The 17,264-nt window shown below is 44.3% G+C and overlaps 2 pseudogenes; one reads left to right on the top strand and one right to left on the bottom strand.

Annotated features, from left to right (window-relative positions):
* Window positions 1-9,500: 9,500 nt before the first annotated feature.
* LOC135051896 (5S ribosomal RNA) lies at window positions 9,501-9,620 on the bottom strand (annotated as a pseudogene).
* Window positions 9,621-11,798: 2,178 nt separating this feature from the next.
* Window positions 11,799-11,918, top strand: LOC135051895 (5S ribosomal RNA; annotated as a pseudogene).
* Window positions 11,919-17,264: the final 5,346 nt, after the last annotated feature.

Genomic DNA, 17,264 nt, shown 5'->3' with positions numbered 1-17,264 from the left:
TAATAAATAAGGATATAATACTCGTTTTTAGTCGATATTTATTGTATGAATAGATATGATTATCATGATCTTGACCGAAAGGTTTTTTTATTATTTTTATGGATGGTTTGCTTCGATGTATTTTGTGATTAAACAGGTGATGTTCATTGAATCATTAAGAAGGGTATAAATAGAGTACCCAGTGCTTATAGGATTTATGCTCCTGAGGAAGCTGGATTGTACTTGTGCCAGTGAAACGCGTTGAGCTCATCCTACATCTATCTGGACTCCACTTTCTAAATAGACCTACAGGATTTCTGTCATCCCCTGGCAAAAATTGGACTCCTTCTCCCACCACTGGATAAATTACATTCAACCGGTTTGGCCCACACCTGCAGCTTTAAATGGACTTGTCCTAATGCTGATGCCCATCAATTTGTGGATCCGGTAATTATTTACAAAATACAGTGTATGCATCTTGGGAGACTGTCCTAGCCCTAACGATTTGACTTTGGTCACATAAGAAAGTGGAAAATTGTACAATCAGTCTATCCAGATAAGACAAATGAATTTACATTGCCATCTAATGGTATTAGGGATATATTCCTTTTTTTAATTGTTTTATCTATGATATGATAATAAATTGTTTATAATTTTACACAGGAAGCAAACCATCTTTGTATTAATTTGTTAGCCAGCGCTGTATACATTTCTTTATACTTTAGTCTATATTTGAGGATCTGACCTTCCTCATACCAGCTGCTGTTGGTTGCGCACTTGCATATCTTTCTATTTTTGGTAATATATGGTATTCGGTTTCTATTGGTCGACATGCATTAGGTCGACATGGACACTAGGTCGATATGTACTAGGTCAACATGACAAAAAGTCGACATACTTTATGATCCACGTGGACTATGATTGGGAACGGTAACCTGTGCCGAATGCAGCGGTAGCAGAGCGACGCACCTTGCCCGAAGCAAAGGGACACAGTGCACTAATTGGGGTTCCCGGTCACTCTACAAAGAAAACGATACCAAATAAAAAAAAACACCTCCTGTCGACCTAATGCTTGTGTCAACATATTTCATGTGTCGATTTAGTTACTGTCGACCAATAGTGGGCGACCTAGACACTGTCAACCTAAGTCTGGTCAACTCTATGATCCACACTCACATATATTGGGCCTGATTCATGTTTGTAAGCAAATAAAAAAAGCACACAACCGGACAAAACCGTGCTGCACTGCAGATGGGACAGATGTGACGTGCAGGAAGATTTAGATTTGGGTGTGATGTGTTCAAACTGAAATCCAAATTGCATTGTAAAAATAAAGCTGTATAACATTTGTGGGCTACATGCTAAAGCAGCCAGTATTTACACTGCACAGAAAAAATATAACCCACCCAAATCGAACTCTCTTTGCACATGAAGTCCTCAATTAAAACTTGTTAAGTGGCCCCTCAGCTGTAATAATTGCCACCTCTGCTGTAGATCTACCTGGTTAGAAAGAAATGCAAGAGACCACTGCAATCACTTTCTGTAACCCCTTAATCTCCAACGATTCTGGGTGGGCCCCCTCCTCTCCACGGCGCCGTATTGTGCCAGAGCCTACTGCTCAGGTCTCCCTAAACATGGAGCTTGCCATGGTCCGGATACACATTTCGTACTGCACATGCGCAGCTGCCATTTTGGGTGTGATTTTTGCTGTGGTTGCAGCAGCTAAATGCCCGAAGCGGGACTCCGGAAAGGTATGTATTAAATCAACATGTGTGTGGTGTAGGCACCCCTGGACCCAGGGGCTAGTGTGCACCGCATTGCACCCATGATAGAAACACCAATGTTCCAATGTTCACAAGGAATGCAGAGAAATGTGTGCAAAATGGGACATAAATTAACATTATTTGAAAAGATAAAAAAATAAGAATATTTTGAAATTGATCAATCTCAAATGTAAATTTGCTTAATTAATCCATTTCTTTATCTCTTTATTGTTGTAGAGGGAACACCAAAATGTGTCATGGGAGGGTCAAGAAAGCTTCCCCAATTGGCAGCACTTGTAGATCCAATGCAAGTGTGCCAGGACCTGTGTGTAGGCTGGGAGATCTTACTGTGTGACATAGTAAGATGTGTTCCCAATTACTGAGTTCCAGTTGTAGAGACCATGCTGTATGTCAGCGCCAGTTTATAATTCAGTGTAGGATTAATGTGAGATCTGGACTATATTATCCTTTCTATCTTAGGTTTCCCCATATCATGTATAATGAGAGTGCCTATCACAAGGATATCACCTGGATAGTCCATTATTCTTTAAGTGTAACATGCGGTAGTCTATCTGTAAGCTGCATTACTCAGTGTGTTATTTTAGTATAAACTAGTGGTATTCACATATTTAAAAATTCCTGTAAACAGTCATGTGTCAACTGGGAGTTATGAGGTCAATATTTATTATTTTGATGCCATCACTTTAGTGTTTATTACTAAAACGTATATCATAAGATATAACATCACCTTGAAATTCCATGACCTGTATAAAATCACTCACAGAACTCATCAATAACCTCTGATATGCTTATAAGCTACAGGAAGGTTGTCCCATACATTATCTACTGAAAAAAGGAGAGAATATGATACTATGGAAAAGGAGAAAAATATAGCTTTACCTGAGGAGGTATGCCGGACTAGCCAAAATACATAGGGGTTATTCAGGTTTGTTAGCAAACTAAAAAAGTAAGCAATTGGGCAAACCCATGTTGCACTGCAAGGTGGGACAGATGTGATGTGAGAGATTAGATTTGGGTGGGTTATATTTTTTCTGTGCAGGGTAAATACTGGCTGCTTTATTTCTACACTGCAATTTAGATTTCAGTGTGAACACACTCCACCCAAATCTAACTCTCTCTGCACATGTTACATCTGCCCCACCAGCAGTGCAACATGGTTTTGCCCAATTGCTAACTGATTTGGTTTGCTCGCAAACCCGAATAAGGCCCACAGGTTGGCTAGTATGTATATAATTGCAGCATAGGGATAGGCTATATAGATAGGGCTGTAGGGAATGCTTGTGGCTGTTAGTAGGTCATCCTGCAGTGCTTTTCCACTTTCACTCCAACAGCAGGATGTAATGGCGTCCGAGTTGGCTGGAAGTGAAGGCTGCCGGCCGAAATCAGACATTTTTTTTCTAAAGCGGCAGTCATTTACAAGGTAAAACCATGTCTTTTAAATGACTGCCGCTTTAAAAAAAGTTAGAGTTCGGCCGGCATCCCGCACCTCCGGCAAACTCAGATGCCATTACATCCCGCCACCTGCATTTATTTTCTAGGTGCCTTGTTTTTGTGATGTTTTCATTTTACTAAATTATCTCATCAATGGGTGGAATGAGCAAGACAGTGCAGCTCTGGTAAATTGGATTGATAAACCTAGTATACAGTGGGCGTGATTCTAGGTCATACGTAATGCTGATGTTCACATGGTTCAGCTATTACTGGCGAATGCGCAAACATTTCTAAAAACCCACATGCCAGAGTGTACGCACAAGGGTGCGATTGTGATCGATTCAATAGGTTTCAGAAAGGTGTCAGAAAACTGATGGGCCATCCTGGGCAGTGACTGGGAGGTGGCTAGTAGTGCACGTAAACATTGTCCATTCAGTGGGTGTATTTTGGGAGTAATGTAAATTTGACATAGGGATGGTGCAAGTTTTGATGGCGGCGTATAAGGATGTACCAATCGGTATTACTCTGTGCATAGACGCTAACAGAGGGTGTCTCAGTCCTTGCACATTCAGCTGCTCGTATGCACACAAGGGAAGGTGTTTGTAGGCCACTCGCATAAACACGCAAAGGGACGATTTCCAATGGACACAGCTGCATGCGCTTTTGCGTGTGAGTCAGAATCAGGCCAAGTATGTGGCCAAGGCATGAGGATGTGCATATAGGGGGTCATTCCGAGTTGTTCGCTCGTTATTTTTTTTCGTTACGGAGCGATTAGTTGCAAACTGCGCATGCGCAATGTACGCAGAGCGTCTGCGCCAAGTAAATTAGCACAAAAGTTTGGTAATTTACTCACGGCGTAACAAAGTTTTTTCATCGCTCTGCTGATCATAGTGTGATTGACAGGAAGTGGGTGTTTCTGGGCGGAAACTGGCCGTTTTATGGGAGTGTGCGGAAAAACGCAGGCGTTCGAGTTGCAAAACGCAGGAGTGGCTGGAGAAACGAGGGAGTGGTTGGGCAAACGCTGGGTATGTTTGTGACGTCAAACCAGGAACGAAAAGGACTGAGCTGGTCGCAATGGCTGAGTAAGTCTGGAGCTACTCAGAAACTGCGGGGTAATCGTTACGAGAAAATTAGCGAAGCTTTCGTTAGCAATTCTGCTAAGCTAAGATACACTCCCAGTAGGCGTAGGCTTAGCGTGTGCACTGCTGCTAAAAGCAGCTAACGAGCGAACAACTCGGAATGACCCCCATGATCAGTAAGACCTTGAGAGAGTTTATTGTTGCATTAACACTTAGGGGGAGATTTATCAAATCTTGGAGAGAGACAAAGTGGAGAAGTTGCTCATACCAACCAATTATCTTCTGTCATGTTACAAGCTGTGCTAGAAAATAACAGAAGCTGCTTGGTTGCTATGAGCCACTTCTCCACTTTAACTGTCTCCAACATTTGATAAATCTCCCTCCCCACAGCCTAAACCTAACCCTCCCCCCCTCCCCCAGCCTAACCCACCCTCCCTCCCCTCAGCCTAACCCTAACCCTCTCCTGGAAAGTTATGCTCGAGATCTCCCCTATCAGGATGCCGGCGTCTGTATTCTTACAAGTGTCGGGATTTCATGTGTCGGGGTCCAACAACATCCTGAATGAACAATTCATTTTGCCAGAGCTAACTCTACAATGAGAAGAACATTTATTTCACAATTTTATTGAGATTCAAAGAACCACATATAACATACTATGCATAGACAATTCTATTGTGTAGGGCCTACACAAAAGAATGGTCCATACAAAGTATGTTATAGGAGAACAGGGAAACTGTGCACTCTTCATTAGAGTGGGGGAACCAGCCCGAGAATGTCTGAGTGAGGTCTAGAGAGCAGTGCCGTAACTAGACATTTTAGCGCTGTGTGCAAGAAAAGGCATCGGCGCCCCCCCCAATGTAAACCGGCGGCAGTGCACGCCATAGGCGCATCCAAAAATATAGGGGCGTGGCTTCACGGGAAAGGGGTTTGGCCACAAAATAATACCAATTCATACAATGGTGCACAGTAGTCTCCATTATTCAAATTACGCCGCACAGTAGCGCCACTACACCAGGTAGTGCCCCTTTTACACCTTACTGCAGACAGATTCCCCTTTTTACACATTACGGCAGACAGCGTCCCCTTTTTACACATTTCAGCAGACTGCCTCCCCTATTTTACACATTATGGCAGACAGCGTCCCCTATTTTACACCTTACGTCAGACAGCGTCCCCTTTTTTATACATTACAGCAGACAGCGTCCCCTTTTTTACACATTACGGTAGACAGCGTCCCCTTTTATACATATTACGGCAGACAGCGTCCCCTTTTTCACATTACGGCAGACAGCGTCCCCTTTTTACACATTACGGCAGACAGCGTCCCCTTTTTACACATTTCAGCAGACAGCGTCCCCTATTTTACACATTACGGCAGACAGCGTCCCCTTTTTACACATTACTATCCAGAGGGGTTGGCATTGAATGGGAGAGGAAGAGAGATGAAGGGGGAGGGGAGGTAAAGGAGGGAGAGCTTCGTTCACATACCTTTGATCTGACTCCTCCTTGGGGCTGGGCACCAGACGCAGTGAAGGATTACTGGCCCAGTCCTGCTCTTAATTAGAACCCCAGCGCCTGATAAAAGCGTCACTTTTAGCGCTGAACGCGCCGCAGCGCTGCCTCTCCCAACAGCCTCCGGCAGCTCCCTCCCACTCCACTGCACTCCGTCATACTCCGCCTCCCTCAGGCACGGTGCCTGAGGCGAGGCGGAGTCTGACGGAGCGCAGTGGAGTGGGAGGGAGCTGCCGCTGCCTTACAGCTAATCTCCGTCCTCATGCTGGTCTCGTCACCTCTGAGGTCACAACAGCACAACTGACCAGCCAGCGCGGGTGAAAGTCCTGAGCTGGCTCACCACACGCTGACGGACGGGCAGTGGGAGCGCAGGGGGAATATGCGCTCTAACTAGGTGTGCGCTGTGGGCAATGCCCCTTCTGCACACACCTAGTTACGGCGCTGCTAGAGAGTTATGTAGTATGTTATGACGGCGGCCGGGATCCCGGCGCCCAGCATTCTGGCATCATGATCCCGACCGCTGGCATGCCAGCAGCAGGGCGAACGCAAATGAGCCCCTTGCGGGCACGGTGGCACAGCGCTATTTATCCCCCTCCAGGGAGAGGGAGAATAGTTGTTGATATGCCGGGTGTCGGGACCCCAACAACCGGCATACTGAATACCACTCCTAGAGAGTGTTAGGGATATATATTTACTAAAGTGTGGCTATATAGAATTGGAGATTTTGCCCATAACAACCAATCAGATTTTAGCTGTTATCCTCTAGAACGGGCTACATAAATGATATGTAGTATATTATTGGTTGATATGACCAATATCTCCACATCTCTAAACCCACACTTTAGTAAATATACCCGTTAGGGCCGAATTCATGCATTTTTCACTGTTAAAAAAACGCAAATGTACCGTGAATGGCAAAAAGCACCTACTCAATTGTCCATGGCTGTGCAGTCATTTTACCGCAAATTTCAATTCACCAACTCCGAGTAGGTGATAAATTTAGGTAAAATCCCTATTTTAAGTAAAAAATGTGGGATTTGGTTCAGAACCTTTGGGACACCCCCTCATTGACTAATTAGGCACTAAGCAGTTTTTAATTATTTTAAATTTTCCAATAATAAATGAATATACATTAAAAAAAAATCATTTTGGGGGTAAAAAGTGCAAAATAATGGATATTGTGGTACAATTTATCGGACAGGTATATTGGGATGCTTTATGAGTGGGACAAATATTTTTACACTTGCAGGTGGGAGTAATCAGTTTGTTTCCACATTTTTTTTTAAAGTCCCCAAAATGACCCAAATATATACTTATACCCATTTTTATGTACCCCAAATTTAATGAGAGCACTAATTTTGCTGAAAAAAATGGCTTTTTTAAAATAAAAAAATGGAAATGCATGTAAAAGCCATTTAACCCAATTTAAGTACCAGAAATACTTTTATTTTAACAAATAATAAACTTCTATACTGTTATCCGATGTTAGTTTAGCTTTTTTTGGGGGGCACAGGCAAATTTACAAATTTTTCACTTTTCACTTTCGGCACCAGTTTTCACAGTATTCCCATTTTCACGATTTTGTATTTGAATACGTAAATCGCGGGAGCATGCATGAGGTATTTTTGTGGCAAAAAAGATGCAAATGCAGCAAAACAGCAATTGGTAAATTACTGCAATTTTACCCCTTAGTGTCCACTCCTCGCAGCAGGAGAAATGCTGCTTTAAGGGTCAGTCTTTTTTATTCTCCCAACAGGTGTTGAAAGTAATTCTTCATTTCATATTTCATCCCGATCTGTACGCATGACAACTGCCTCAATTAAACCCCCAATTTCACTAAATAGATTTAATATTCCATAGTATAGAAGGGTATTGAATTAATGGTAGAGATTAATAATAATTTTTGTTGTATTATAGTTTTCTACTGTTATGTGGTTTTCTACTGTTATCTGTAACCTGCTACCATTACTGCAACAGGACAGTTTTACTGCCACACACTCATAGTATTGCATGATTATATATTCAGTCTTTGCGTACTCATTTTTTCAACCTAGTTATAGTACACATAGACATATATGAATAAATTCCATCGGGGGTTGTAATAAAGTCCACACAATGCTTGAATATATATTGGGCTGCGCTGAATGTATGCCTGTCTGAGAAGAGCATATTGTGTATATTTCCACACTGTGGATTAATGTACACAAGTATGGGCAAGGCAAAGTATTACGAGAGCCGTCTTAACAGCAGTGCATGCCCAGAGCCGGATTAAGACCATGGGGGGCCCGGGGCACTTAAGAGAGTGGGGCCCCTAATAGAGAAGGCAGAATATATATATATATATATATATATATATATAACACACGGGGGGGGTGGGGGATAAAGCGACCAATGGTGTCTTAAAATATTTCAATAAAAGTGGATCTAGAAGATATATAAAAATATGTACTATATCTATAAAATAACCAGATCGAGTGGATCTATAAAAAGTTAATTTATTAATACATTAAAACAGACAGTGATTAAACAGCTAGACCAGTCATTCCCAACCACGGTCCTCAAGGCACACCAACAGTGCAGGTTTTAGTGATATTCAGGCTGCAGCACAGATGGTTAAATCAAAATGACTGAGCTACTAATTAAGTCACCTGTGCTGCAGCCTGGATATCACTAAAACCTGCACTGTTAGTGTGCCTTGAGGACCGTGGTTGGGAATGCCTGAGCTAGACTAAGATTTGAGCAGCAAAAATTCTTAAAAAGTGGGATAAAAGCAACAGACACAATGCAAAATAATACCAGTTAAAAATGTATGTTAAAATATGTAAAACAGTTTTAACTTAACTTGGTATGAGGTCACTGCCAGGTAGCCCAACACGTTTCGTCATTCAGACTTCATCAAGGGGTAAATGTAAAGTGGGACCAGACTTCTATTTATACCAGTAATACTCTCATAGTGATTATGACATCACTTCCTGTTACTCAGGCATGATGTTGTAAAGTGGATAAGGAACTTCTATTTATACTTGTACAATGACTTCATTTAATAGTATATATAAACATAATATTGTATGAGTGTTTAGAAACAGGTTTGGTGCTGGAGAGCTTTAAAAAACTCCCATATAGATGCGCCGGCGGACCTTTTCCGCCCCACTTGCGGTTTCGGGCCGTCGCGTCACTTCCGCCCCACTTCCGGTACGCGATTGCGCATACGCCCGCGGCTGCAGAAGTCGTTTGGAGTTCAACAGTTCTAGGGACATTGTTCTCAGTGAATTCCTTGCGGCGGCCATCTTTGTAGGGATTTAGTCATATGTAGCTTCATACGGCGGCCATATTTGGGGAGTCCATAATCGGGGACATTTGTCTCAGTTCTCCGGTATTTTGGACATACAAATAGATAGAAAAACGGGATTTGGTCAATAATTCATTAGTGACAATGATGTTAATAGCTAAATCACTACCAATTGTTTATAGATCACTAATATATATTAATACATATTGTTAATAGTATTAGTAATATCCAGGGGGCTATCCAGTGGTGAAATTAGTGAAAAATATATATAAGTATAGTATATAATATATATATAAATATAAAGTGCAGGGTGCAGAATAAATAAAGGAAAAAATAAATATTTATATTTAATAAGTTATTAGGAAGTAGATAGTGTGAGGCTTGATACTAAACTGACATGCTCATGTAGGCTATTTAACACCAGTTCGTTTACAGTACCTGATCTTCCCAGATGGTCTCCCTAGTCTGGTACTGATCAGGCCCGACACTGCTTCGCTTCCAAGATCGGGCGAGATTGGGCCTTTCCAGTGAGGTATGACTGTAATAATAACTTTTTACCATACACGTGTCAGATTTAATATATCAACGTAACATGATATTAGTGCGGGAGTGGTGTGGATGGGAGTGGGGTGCGGGTGGGTGGGTAAGGGTGGGGGTGGGGAGGGGGGGGGTTGTGGAGGTGCGGATTTAGAGGAACTCCAGGTCAAGAATGGGGAGGGGGAGGTGGGGGGGCGAAGGGGGGGGAGGGAGGTGGTAGGGGGGGGGAGGGGGGAGGGGTTGGGAAAAGATTATGGGGCAGGGGTGTAACAGGATACAACCGTGATGATCCGATGGCCAAATAGTTTCACAGGAACGGAGCGATTTCGTAATAGTCGTTAAATCCCTTCGGGTGGAGTGTTTGTAATTGAAAAATCCAATACATTTCTCTACGTGAGAGTTTATTGGCCAGGTCGCCACCTCTTTCTCCCAGCTTCACGAGTTCAATAGCTTTGAAAGTTAGTGCCTCCGGATTGGAATTGTGTACAAGGTTAAAGTGTTTAGATACACCACGACAAAGGTGTAACAGCATGTAGAGAATTTATGGAGAACGACACCTCACTAACAGCCATCCATAAAGATTTTATATGTGATGTCATGTATTTTATTCTTCAGCACAACTATTTTAAATTTTTAGATCATTTTTACTTACAACGCTGTGGGACTGCAATGGGCACGATTTTTGCACCGAGTTTCGCTAATCTTTTTATGGGTAGCTGGGAGAAGAATTTTATCTATGGTAACCATGATTTTAAGAACCACATTATCTTTTATCGTCGTTACATAGATGACATTTTAATTATTTGGGATGGCACGGAAGAATCCTTTTTTAAATTCCTGGAATTCCTGAGCACCAACGACATGAATCTCTTATTTACTTCCAAAATCAACAAAGAGTCAATTGAATTTCTCGATGTGATTTTAACAGGGTTGGAAGGAAGAGTCGAAACCAAGAATTACATTAAGCAGGTTGACACAAACAGTTACCTGCATTATAAAAGTAATCACTTGAAGAAATGGAAAAATAACATCCCCTTTTCCCAATTTAATAGAATAAAGAGAAACTGCAGTAATCAAGAAGAATGCCACACCCAAATAGAGAAGTATAAAGAGAGATTCAAGAACAAAGAATACCCAGCTACCATTGTGGAAGAAGCAGCCACCAGAGCAAAGACACTTGAGAGATCAACACTGTTAGAATACAAAAATAAGAAAACCAAGAAAGAATCTGTTCCGTTTATCACCACCTTTAACCGTCATGAGAAAGTTATTAGAGACTCACTAAGCAATCACTGGGGAATCTTACTAATGGACCCAGTCCTCAAAGAAATACTGCCTCCTCGCCCTGAGATCGTCTTCAGGAAATCGAAAAATCTAAAAGATATCCTGGCTCCCAGTATGCTGCATAAGAAAGCTGACGAGGAATCAAGAATGCCAAAGTGCACTGGATCCTTTAAGTGTGGCCGATGCAACATCTGTAGGTACTTACACCCAGTAAGGAAAACATTCACGGACATAGAAAAGAAGGAGGTATACAAGATTAAAGACTTCATAAACTGCAATACACAATCTGTGATCTATTTATTAGAATGCGGCTGCCGAAAACAATATGTGGGAAAAACGAAGAGACCGCTGAAAATGAGAATACAAGAACATGTCCGCAATATAAAGAATAAAATGGAGAACCACGCAGTATCTAAACACTTTAACCTTGTACACAATTCCAATCCGGAGGCACTAACTTTCAAAGCTATTGAACTCGTGAAGCTGGGAGAAAGAGGTGGCGACCTGGCCAATAAACTCTCACGTAGAGAAATGTATTGGATTTTTCAATTACAAACACTCCACCCGAAGGGATTTAACGACTATTACGAAATCGCTCCGTTCCTGTGAAACTATTTGGCCATCGGATCATCACGGTTGTATCCTGTTACACCCCTGCCCCATAATCTTTTCCCAACCCCTCCCCCCCCCCCCCTACCACCTCCCTCCCCCCCTTTTGCCCCCCCCCTCCCCCTCCCCATTCTTGACCTGGAGTTCCTCTAAATCCGCACCTCCACAACCCCCCCCCTCCCCACCCCCACCCTTACCCACCCACCCGCACCCCACTCCCATCCACACCACTCCCGCACTAATATCATGTTCCGTTGATATATTAAATCTGACACGTGTATGGTAAAAAGTTATTATTACAGTCATACCTCACTGGAAAGGCCCAATCTCGCCCGATCTTGGAAGCGAAGCAGTGTCGGGCCTGATCAGTACCAGACTAGGGAGACCATCTGGGAAGATCAGGTACTGTAAACGAACTGGTGTTAAATAGCCTACATGAGCATGTCAGTTTAGTATCAAGCCTCACACTATCTACTTCCTAATAACTTATTAAATATAAATATTTATTTTTTCCTTTATTTATTCTGCACCCTGCACTTTATATTTATATATATATATTATATACTATACTTATATATATTTTTCACTAATTTCACCACTGGATAGCCCCCTGGTTATTACTAATACTATTAACAATATGTATTAATATATATTAGTGATCTATAAACAATTGGTAGTGATTTAGCTATTAACATCATTGTCACTAATGAATTATTGACCAAATCCCGTTTTTCTATCTATTTGTATGTCCAAAATACCGGAGAACTGAGACAAATGTCCCCGATTATGGACTCCCCAAATATGGCCGCCGTATGAAGCTACATATGACTAAATCCCTACAAAGATGGCCGCCGCAAGGAATACACTGAGAACAATGTCCCTAGAACTGTTGAACTCCAAACGACTTCTGCAGCCGCGGGCGCATGCGCAATCGCGTACCGGAAGTGGGGCGGAAGTGACGCGACGGCCCGAAACCGGAAGTGGGGCGGAAAAGGTCCGCCGGTGCATCTATATGGGAGTTTTTTAAAGCTCTCCAGCACCAAACCTGTTTCTAAACACTCATACAATATTATGTTTATATATACTATTAAATGAAGTCATTGTACAAGTATAAATAGAAGTTCCTTATCCACTTTACAACATCATGCCTGAGTAACAGGAAGTGATGTCATAATCACTATGAGAGTATTACTGGTATAAATAGAAGTCTGGTCCCACTTTACATTTACCCCTTGATGAAGTCTGAATGACGAAACGCGTTGGGCTACCTGGCAGTGACCTCATACCAAGTTAAGTTAAAACTGTTTTACATATTTTAACATACATTTTTAACTGGTATTATTTTGCATTGTGTCTGTTGCTTTTATCACACTTTTTAAGAATTTTTGCTGCTCAAATTTTAGTCTAGCTGTTTAATCACTGTCTGTTTTAATGTATTAATAAATTAACTTTTTATAGATCCACTCGATCTGGTTATTTTATAGATATAGTACATATTTTTATATATCTTCTAGATCCACTTTTATTGAAATATTTTAAGACACCATTGGTCGCTTTATTCCCCCCCCCCCCCCCCCCCCCGTGTGTTATTAATCCTTTGCTACAGGGAGCCACCATCCCTGTGTTTTGGGGGACAGCTGACGCCCTGTATTAACCCATAGGGAGTGTTATTTATTTTGACTACACGTGGATATTTTATTACTGGAGTTGTACACAAGTGGCGCAATAATCTCCCCCTTTTTATCTATATATTATATATCACACACACATATACATATATATATATATATATACACACACATATATATATTTATTTTGCCTCCCCAAGCAGCACACCCCCTGCCACACCGCAGATCGGATCTCTCTTCCGATCCGATCTGCGGTGCTGTGCTCCCCGGATCCCGTCCTCACTGCAGCAGCGGGCGCACAGACAGGACAGCTGAGCTGAGCGACGGCTCAGCTGTCCAATAAAGTATGAATGAAGCAGCCTGCCGCTCAGTCATTGGCTGGGCACGCAGGCTGTTTCATTGATACATTATTGGACAGCTGAGCCCAGTGGCGTAACTAGAAATTTTTCTCCCCCAAGCCAAAAAATCCTTCGGCGCCCCCCCCCCCATACCCCCCGTAATTGGCACTAGCAAAGGTAGAAAAATGTGCACGCCGCAGGCGCGCGCCGGCAAAAAGGGTGTGTGGCTTTGTCGAAATGGTCGTGGCTTTGCGTGGAGGGCGTGGCATTGCAGGAAAAGACTACCTTATACCCCAGTTTTGCAACCTGCACGCCCATACGTTGGCCACCACAGGAAAGAAAAATAATCCTGATTCATGCCCCTTACATTATTTGTCATTTTTCCTCCTTATAGTAATGCCCAGTATACATTATTCCACATACTGCAATGGCCCTTAGTCATTATTCCACACACAATAATGCACATGACACAATATGCACACACTGTAATGCCCCAGACACATTATGCCACACACCGTAATGACTGTGACACATTATGACAGGAATCGCAATGCCCGTTATACATTATGCTACACACTGCAATGCCCCTGATACATTATAGCACATACAATGTCTGTGACACAGTATGACACACACCACAATGATCCTGAGACATTATACCACATACCACAATGCCTCTGATATAGTATACAACACACCGTAATGCCTGATACATTATGACACACACCGCAATGTCCGTGATACATTATGCCACACACCGTAATGCCCATTACACATTAAGTTCTACAGTAAGGCTTCTAATTACTTTTAAATTACCTGCTCGTTGCCAGGGGTTTCATGCTCTTGGTTCCATGCACGGTGCCAGGGGTTTTCACGCTCAGGGTGTCATGCTCTTTGCCAGGGGTTTCATGCACTGGGTGTCATGCTCGTTGCTAGGGGGTAGTGCTTGTTGCTAGGGCCATGCTCCCAGTGCCACATATGCCCCCAGTGCCAGATATTCCCCTACAGTGCCAGGTATATGCCCCTAGGTGCCAGATATTCCCCCACAGTGCCAGGTACATGCCCCCAGTGCCACATATACCCCCCCCCCCAGTGCCACATATGCCCCCTCAGTGCCTGCTCCCCCCAGTGCCAAATATTCCCCCACAGTGCCAGGTATATGCCCCCAGTGCCAGATATTCCCCCGACAGTGCCAGGTATATGCCTCCAGTGCCAGATCTTCCCCCACAGTGCCAGGTATATGCCCCCAGTGCCAGATCTGCCCCCACAGTGCCAGGTATATGCCCCCAGTGCCAGATCTGCCTCCCACAGTGCCAGGTATATGCCCCCAGTGCCAGATCTGCCCCCCACAGTGCCAGGTATATGCCCCCAGTGCCAGATCTGCCCCCCACAGTGCCAGGTATATGCCCCCAGTGCCAGATCTGCCCCCCACAGTGCCAGGTATATGCCCCCAGTGCCAGATCTTCCCCCCCACAGTGCCAGGTATATGCCCTCCAGTGCCAGATCTGCCCCCCACAGTGCCAGGTATATGCCCCCAGTGCCAGATCTGCCCCCCACAGTGCCAGGTATATGCCCCCAGTGCCAGATCTTCCCCCCCACAGTGCCAGGTATATGCCCTCCAGTGCCAGATCTGCCCCCCACAGTGCCAGGTATATGCCCCCAGTGCCAGATCTTCCCCCCACAGTGCCAGGTATATGCCCCCAGTGCCAGATCTGCCCCCCACAGTGCCAGGTATATGCCCCCAGTGCCAGATCTGCCCCCCACGGTGCCAGGTATATGCCCCCAGTGCCAGATCTGCCCCCCACAGTGCCAGGTATATGCCCCCCAGTGCCAGATCTTCCCCCCCACAGTGCCAGGTATATGCCCCCCAGTGCCAGATCTGCCCCCCACAGTGCCAGGTATATGCCCCAAGTGCCTGCTTCCCCCCCCCCCCCCCATGTGTTGGAGGGACACGGAGCGCATCGCGCGTCTCTCCTATGTCCCTCCTGACTCTCCCCTGGCTGGTCTAATACAGGAAGTGCCGGTTCGTGAGCCAATCAGAGCTCACGAACGACACTTCCTTAGACCGGCCGGGGGAGAGCCAGGGAGGGACACAGGAGAGACGCGCTATGCGCTCCGTGTCCCTCCAACACAGCAGGGAGGGAGAGGAGACCGCAGATTGACATGCGGACGCTCGTCCGCATGTCAATCTGTTCTAAGGGAGCCGGGGAGCGGAGCACAGCACCGCAGATCGGATCGGAAGAGAGATCCGATCTGCGGTGTAGCAGGGGGCCCTTTTGGAAAGGGGGGCCCGGGGTACGTATCCCCCGGCCCCCCCCCTTAAGCCGGCTCTGTGCAGGCCCCTGGGCATAGCAATGCACTGGGGCCCCTACCCACCCATCAGCAGTAGGGGTGGGGGGGTGCTATCAGCGGCAGCTTTGATGTACGGCGGGGGATAGGGGGGTTCTATCTTTCACTCAGCATGTAGGACCTGGAGAAATAATTTCTGCTAATTACTCCTTTACTGCACAAATGGGGTGGGAAGGAGAACACTAAACTGTAGAAGGGGGACATTGCGCTGAATGATGGGGCTCTGGTACATGACTTCCAGGGTGGTAGGGGGTGTTTAATACACAGGGGAGCGGTGGATAGTGGATAGAGATGAGCGCCTGAAATTTTTCGGGTTTTGTGTTTTGGTTTTGGGTTCGGTTCCGCGGCCGTGTTTTGGGTTCGAACGCGTTTTGGCAAAACCTCACCGAATTTTTTTTGTCGGATTCGGGTGTGTTTTGGATTCGGGTGTTTTTTTCAAAAAACACTAAAAAACAGCTTAAATCATAGAATTTGGGGGTCATTTGATCCCAAAGTATTATTAACCTCAAAAACCATAATTTACACTCATTTTCAGTCTATTCTGAATACCTCACACCTCACAATATTATTTTTAGTCCTAAAATTTGCACCGAGGTCGCTGTGTGAGTAAGATAAGCGACCCTAGTGGCCGACACAAACACCGGGCCCATCTAGGAGTGGCACTGCAGTGTCACGCAGGATGTCCCTTCCAAAAAACCCTCCCCAAACAGCACATGACGCAAAAAGAAAAAAAGAGGCGCAATGAGGTAGCTGTGTGAGTAAGATTAGCGACCCTAGTGGCCGACACAAACACCGGGCCCATCTAGGAGTGGCACTGCAGTGTCACGCAGGATGTCCCTTCCAAAAAACCCTCCCCAAACAGCACATGACGCAAAGAAAAAAAGAGGCTTTTTACTGATATTTGGTGTTTTGGATTTGACATGCTCTGTACTATGACATTGGGCATCGGCCTTGGCAGACGACGTTGCTGGCATTTCATCGTCTCGGCCATGACTAGTGGCAGCAGCTTCAGCACGAGGTGGAAGTGGATCTTGATCTTTCCCTAATTTTGGAACCTCAACATTTTTGTTCTCCATATTTTAATAGGCACAACTAAAAGGCACCTCAGGTAAACAATGGAGATGGATGGATTGGATACTAGTATACAATTATGGACGGGCTGCCGAGTGCCGACACAGAGGTAGCCACAGCCGTGAACTACCGCATTGTACTGTGTCTGCTGCTAATATATAGACTGGTTGATAAAGAGATAGTATACTCGTAACTAGTATGTATGTATAAAGAAAGAAAAAAAAACCACGGTTAGGTGGTATATACAATTATGGACGGGCTGCCGAGTGCCGACACAGAGGTAGCCACAGCCGTGAACTACCGCACTGTACTGTGTCTGCTGCTAATATATAGACTGGTTGATAAAGAGATAGTATACTCGTAACTAGTATGTA

The sequence above is a fragment of the Pseudophryne corroboree genome, chromosome 2 (assembly GCF_028390025.1).
Source record: "Pseudophryne corroboree isolate aPseCor3 chromosome 2, aPseCor3.hap2, whole genome shotgun sequence".
Lineage (NCBI taxonomy): Eukaryota > Metazoa > Chordata > Amphibia > Anura > Myobatrachidae > Pseudophryne > Pseudophryne corroboree.
Note: the sequence above shows the minus strand (reverse complement) of the source record. Positions and strands in the feature narration are given on the sequence as shown.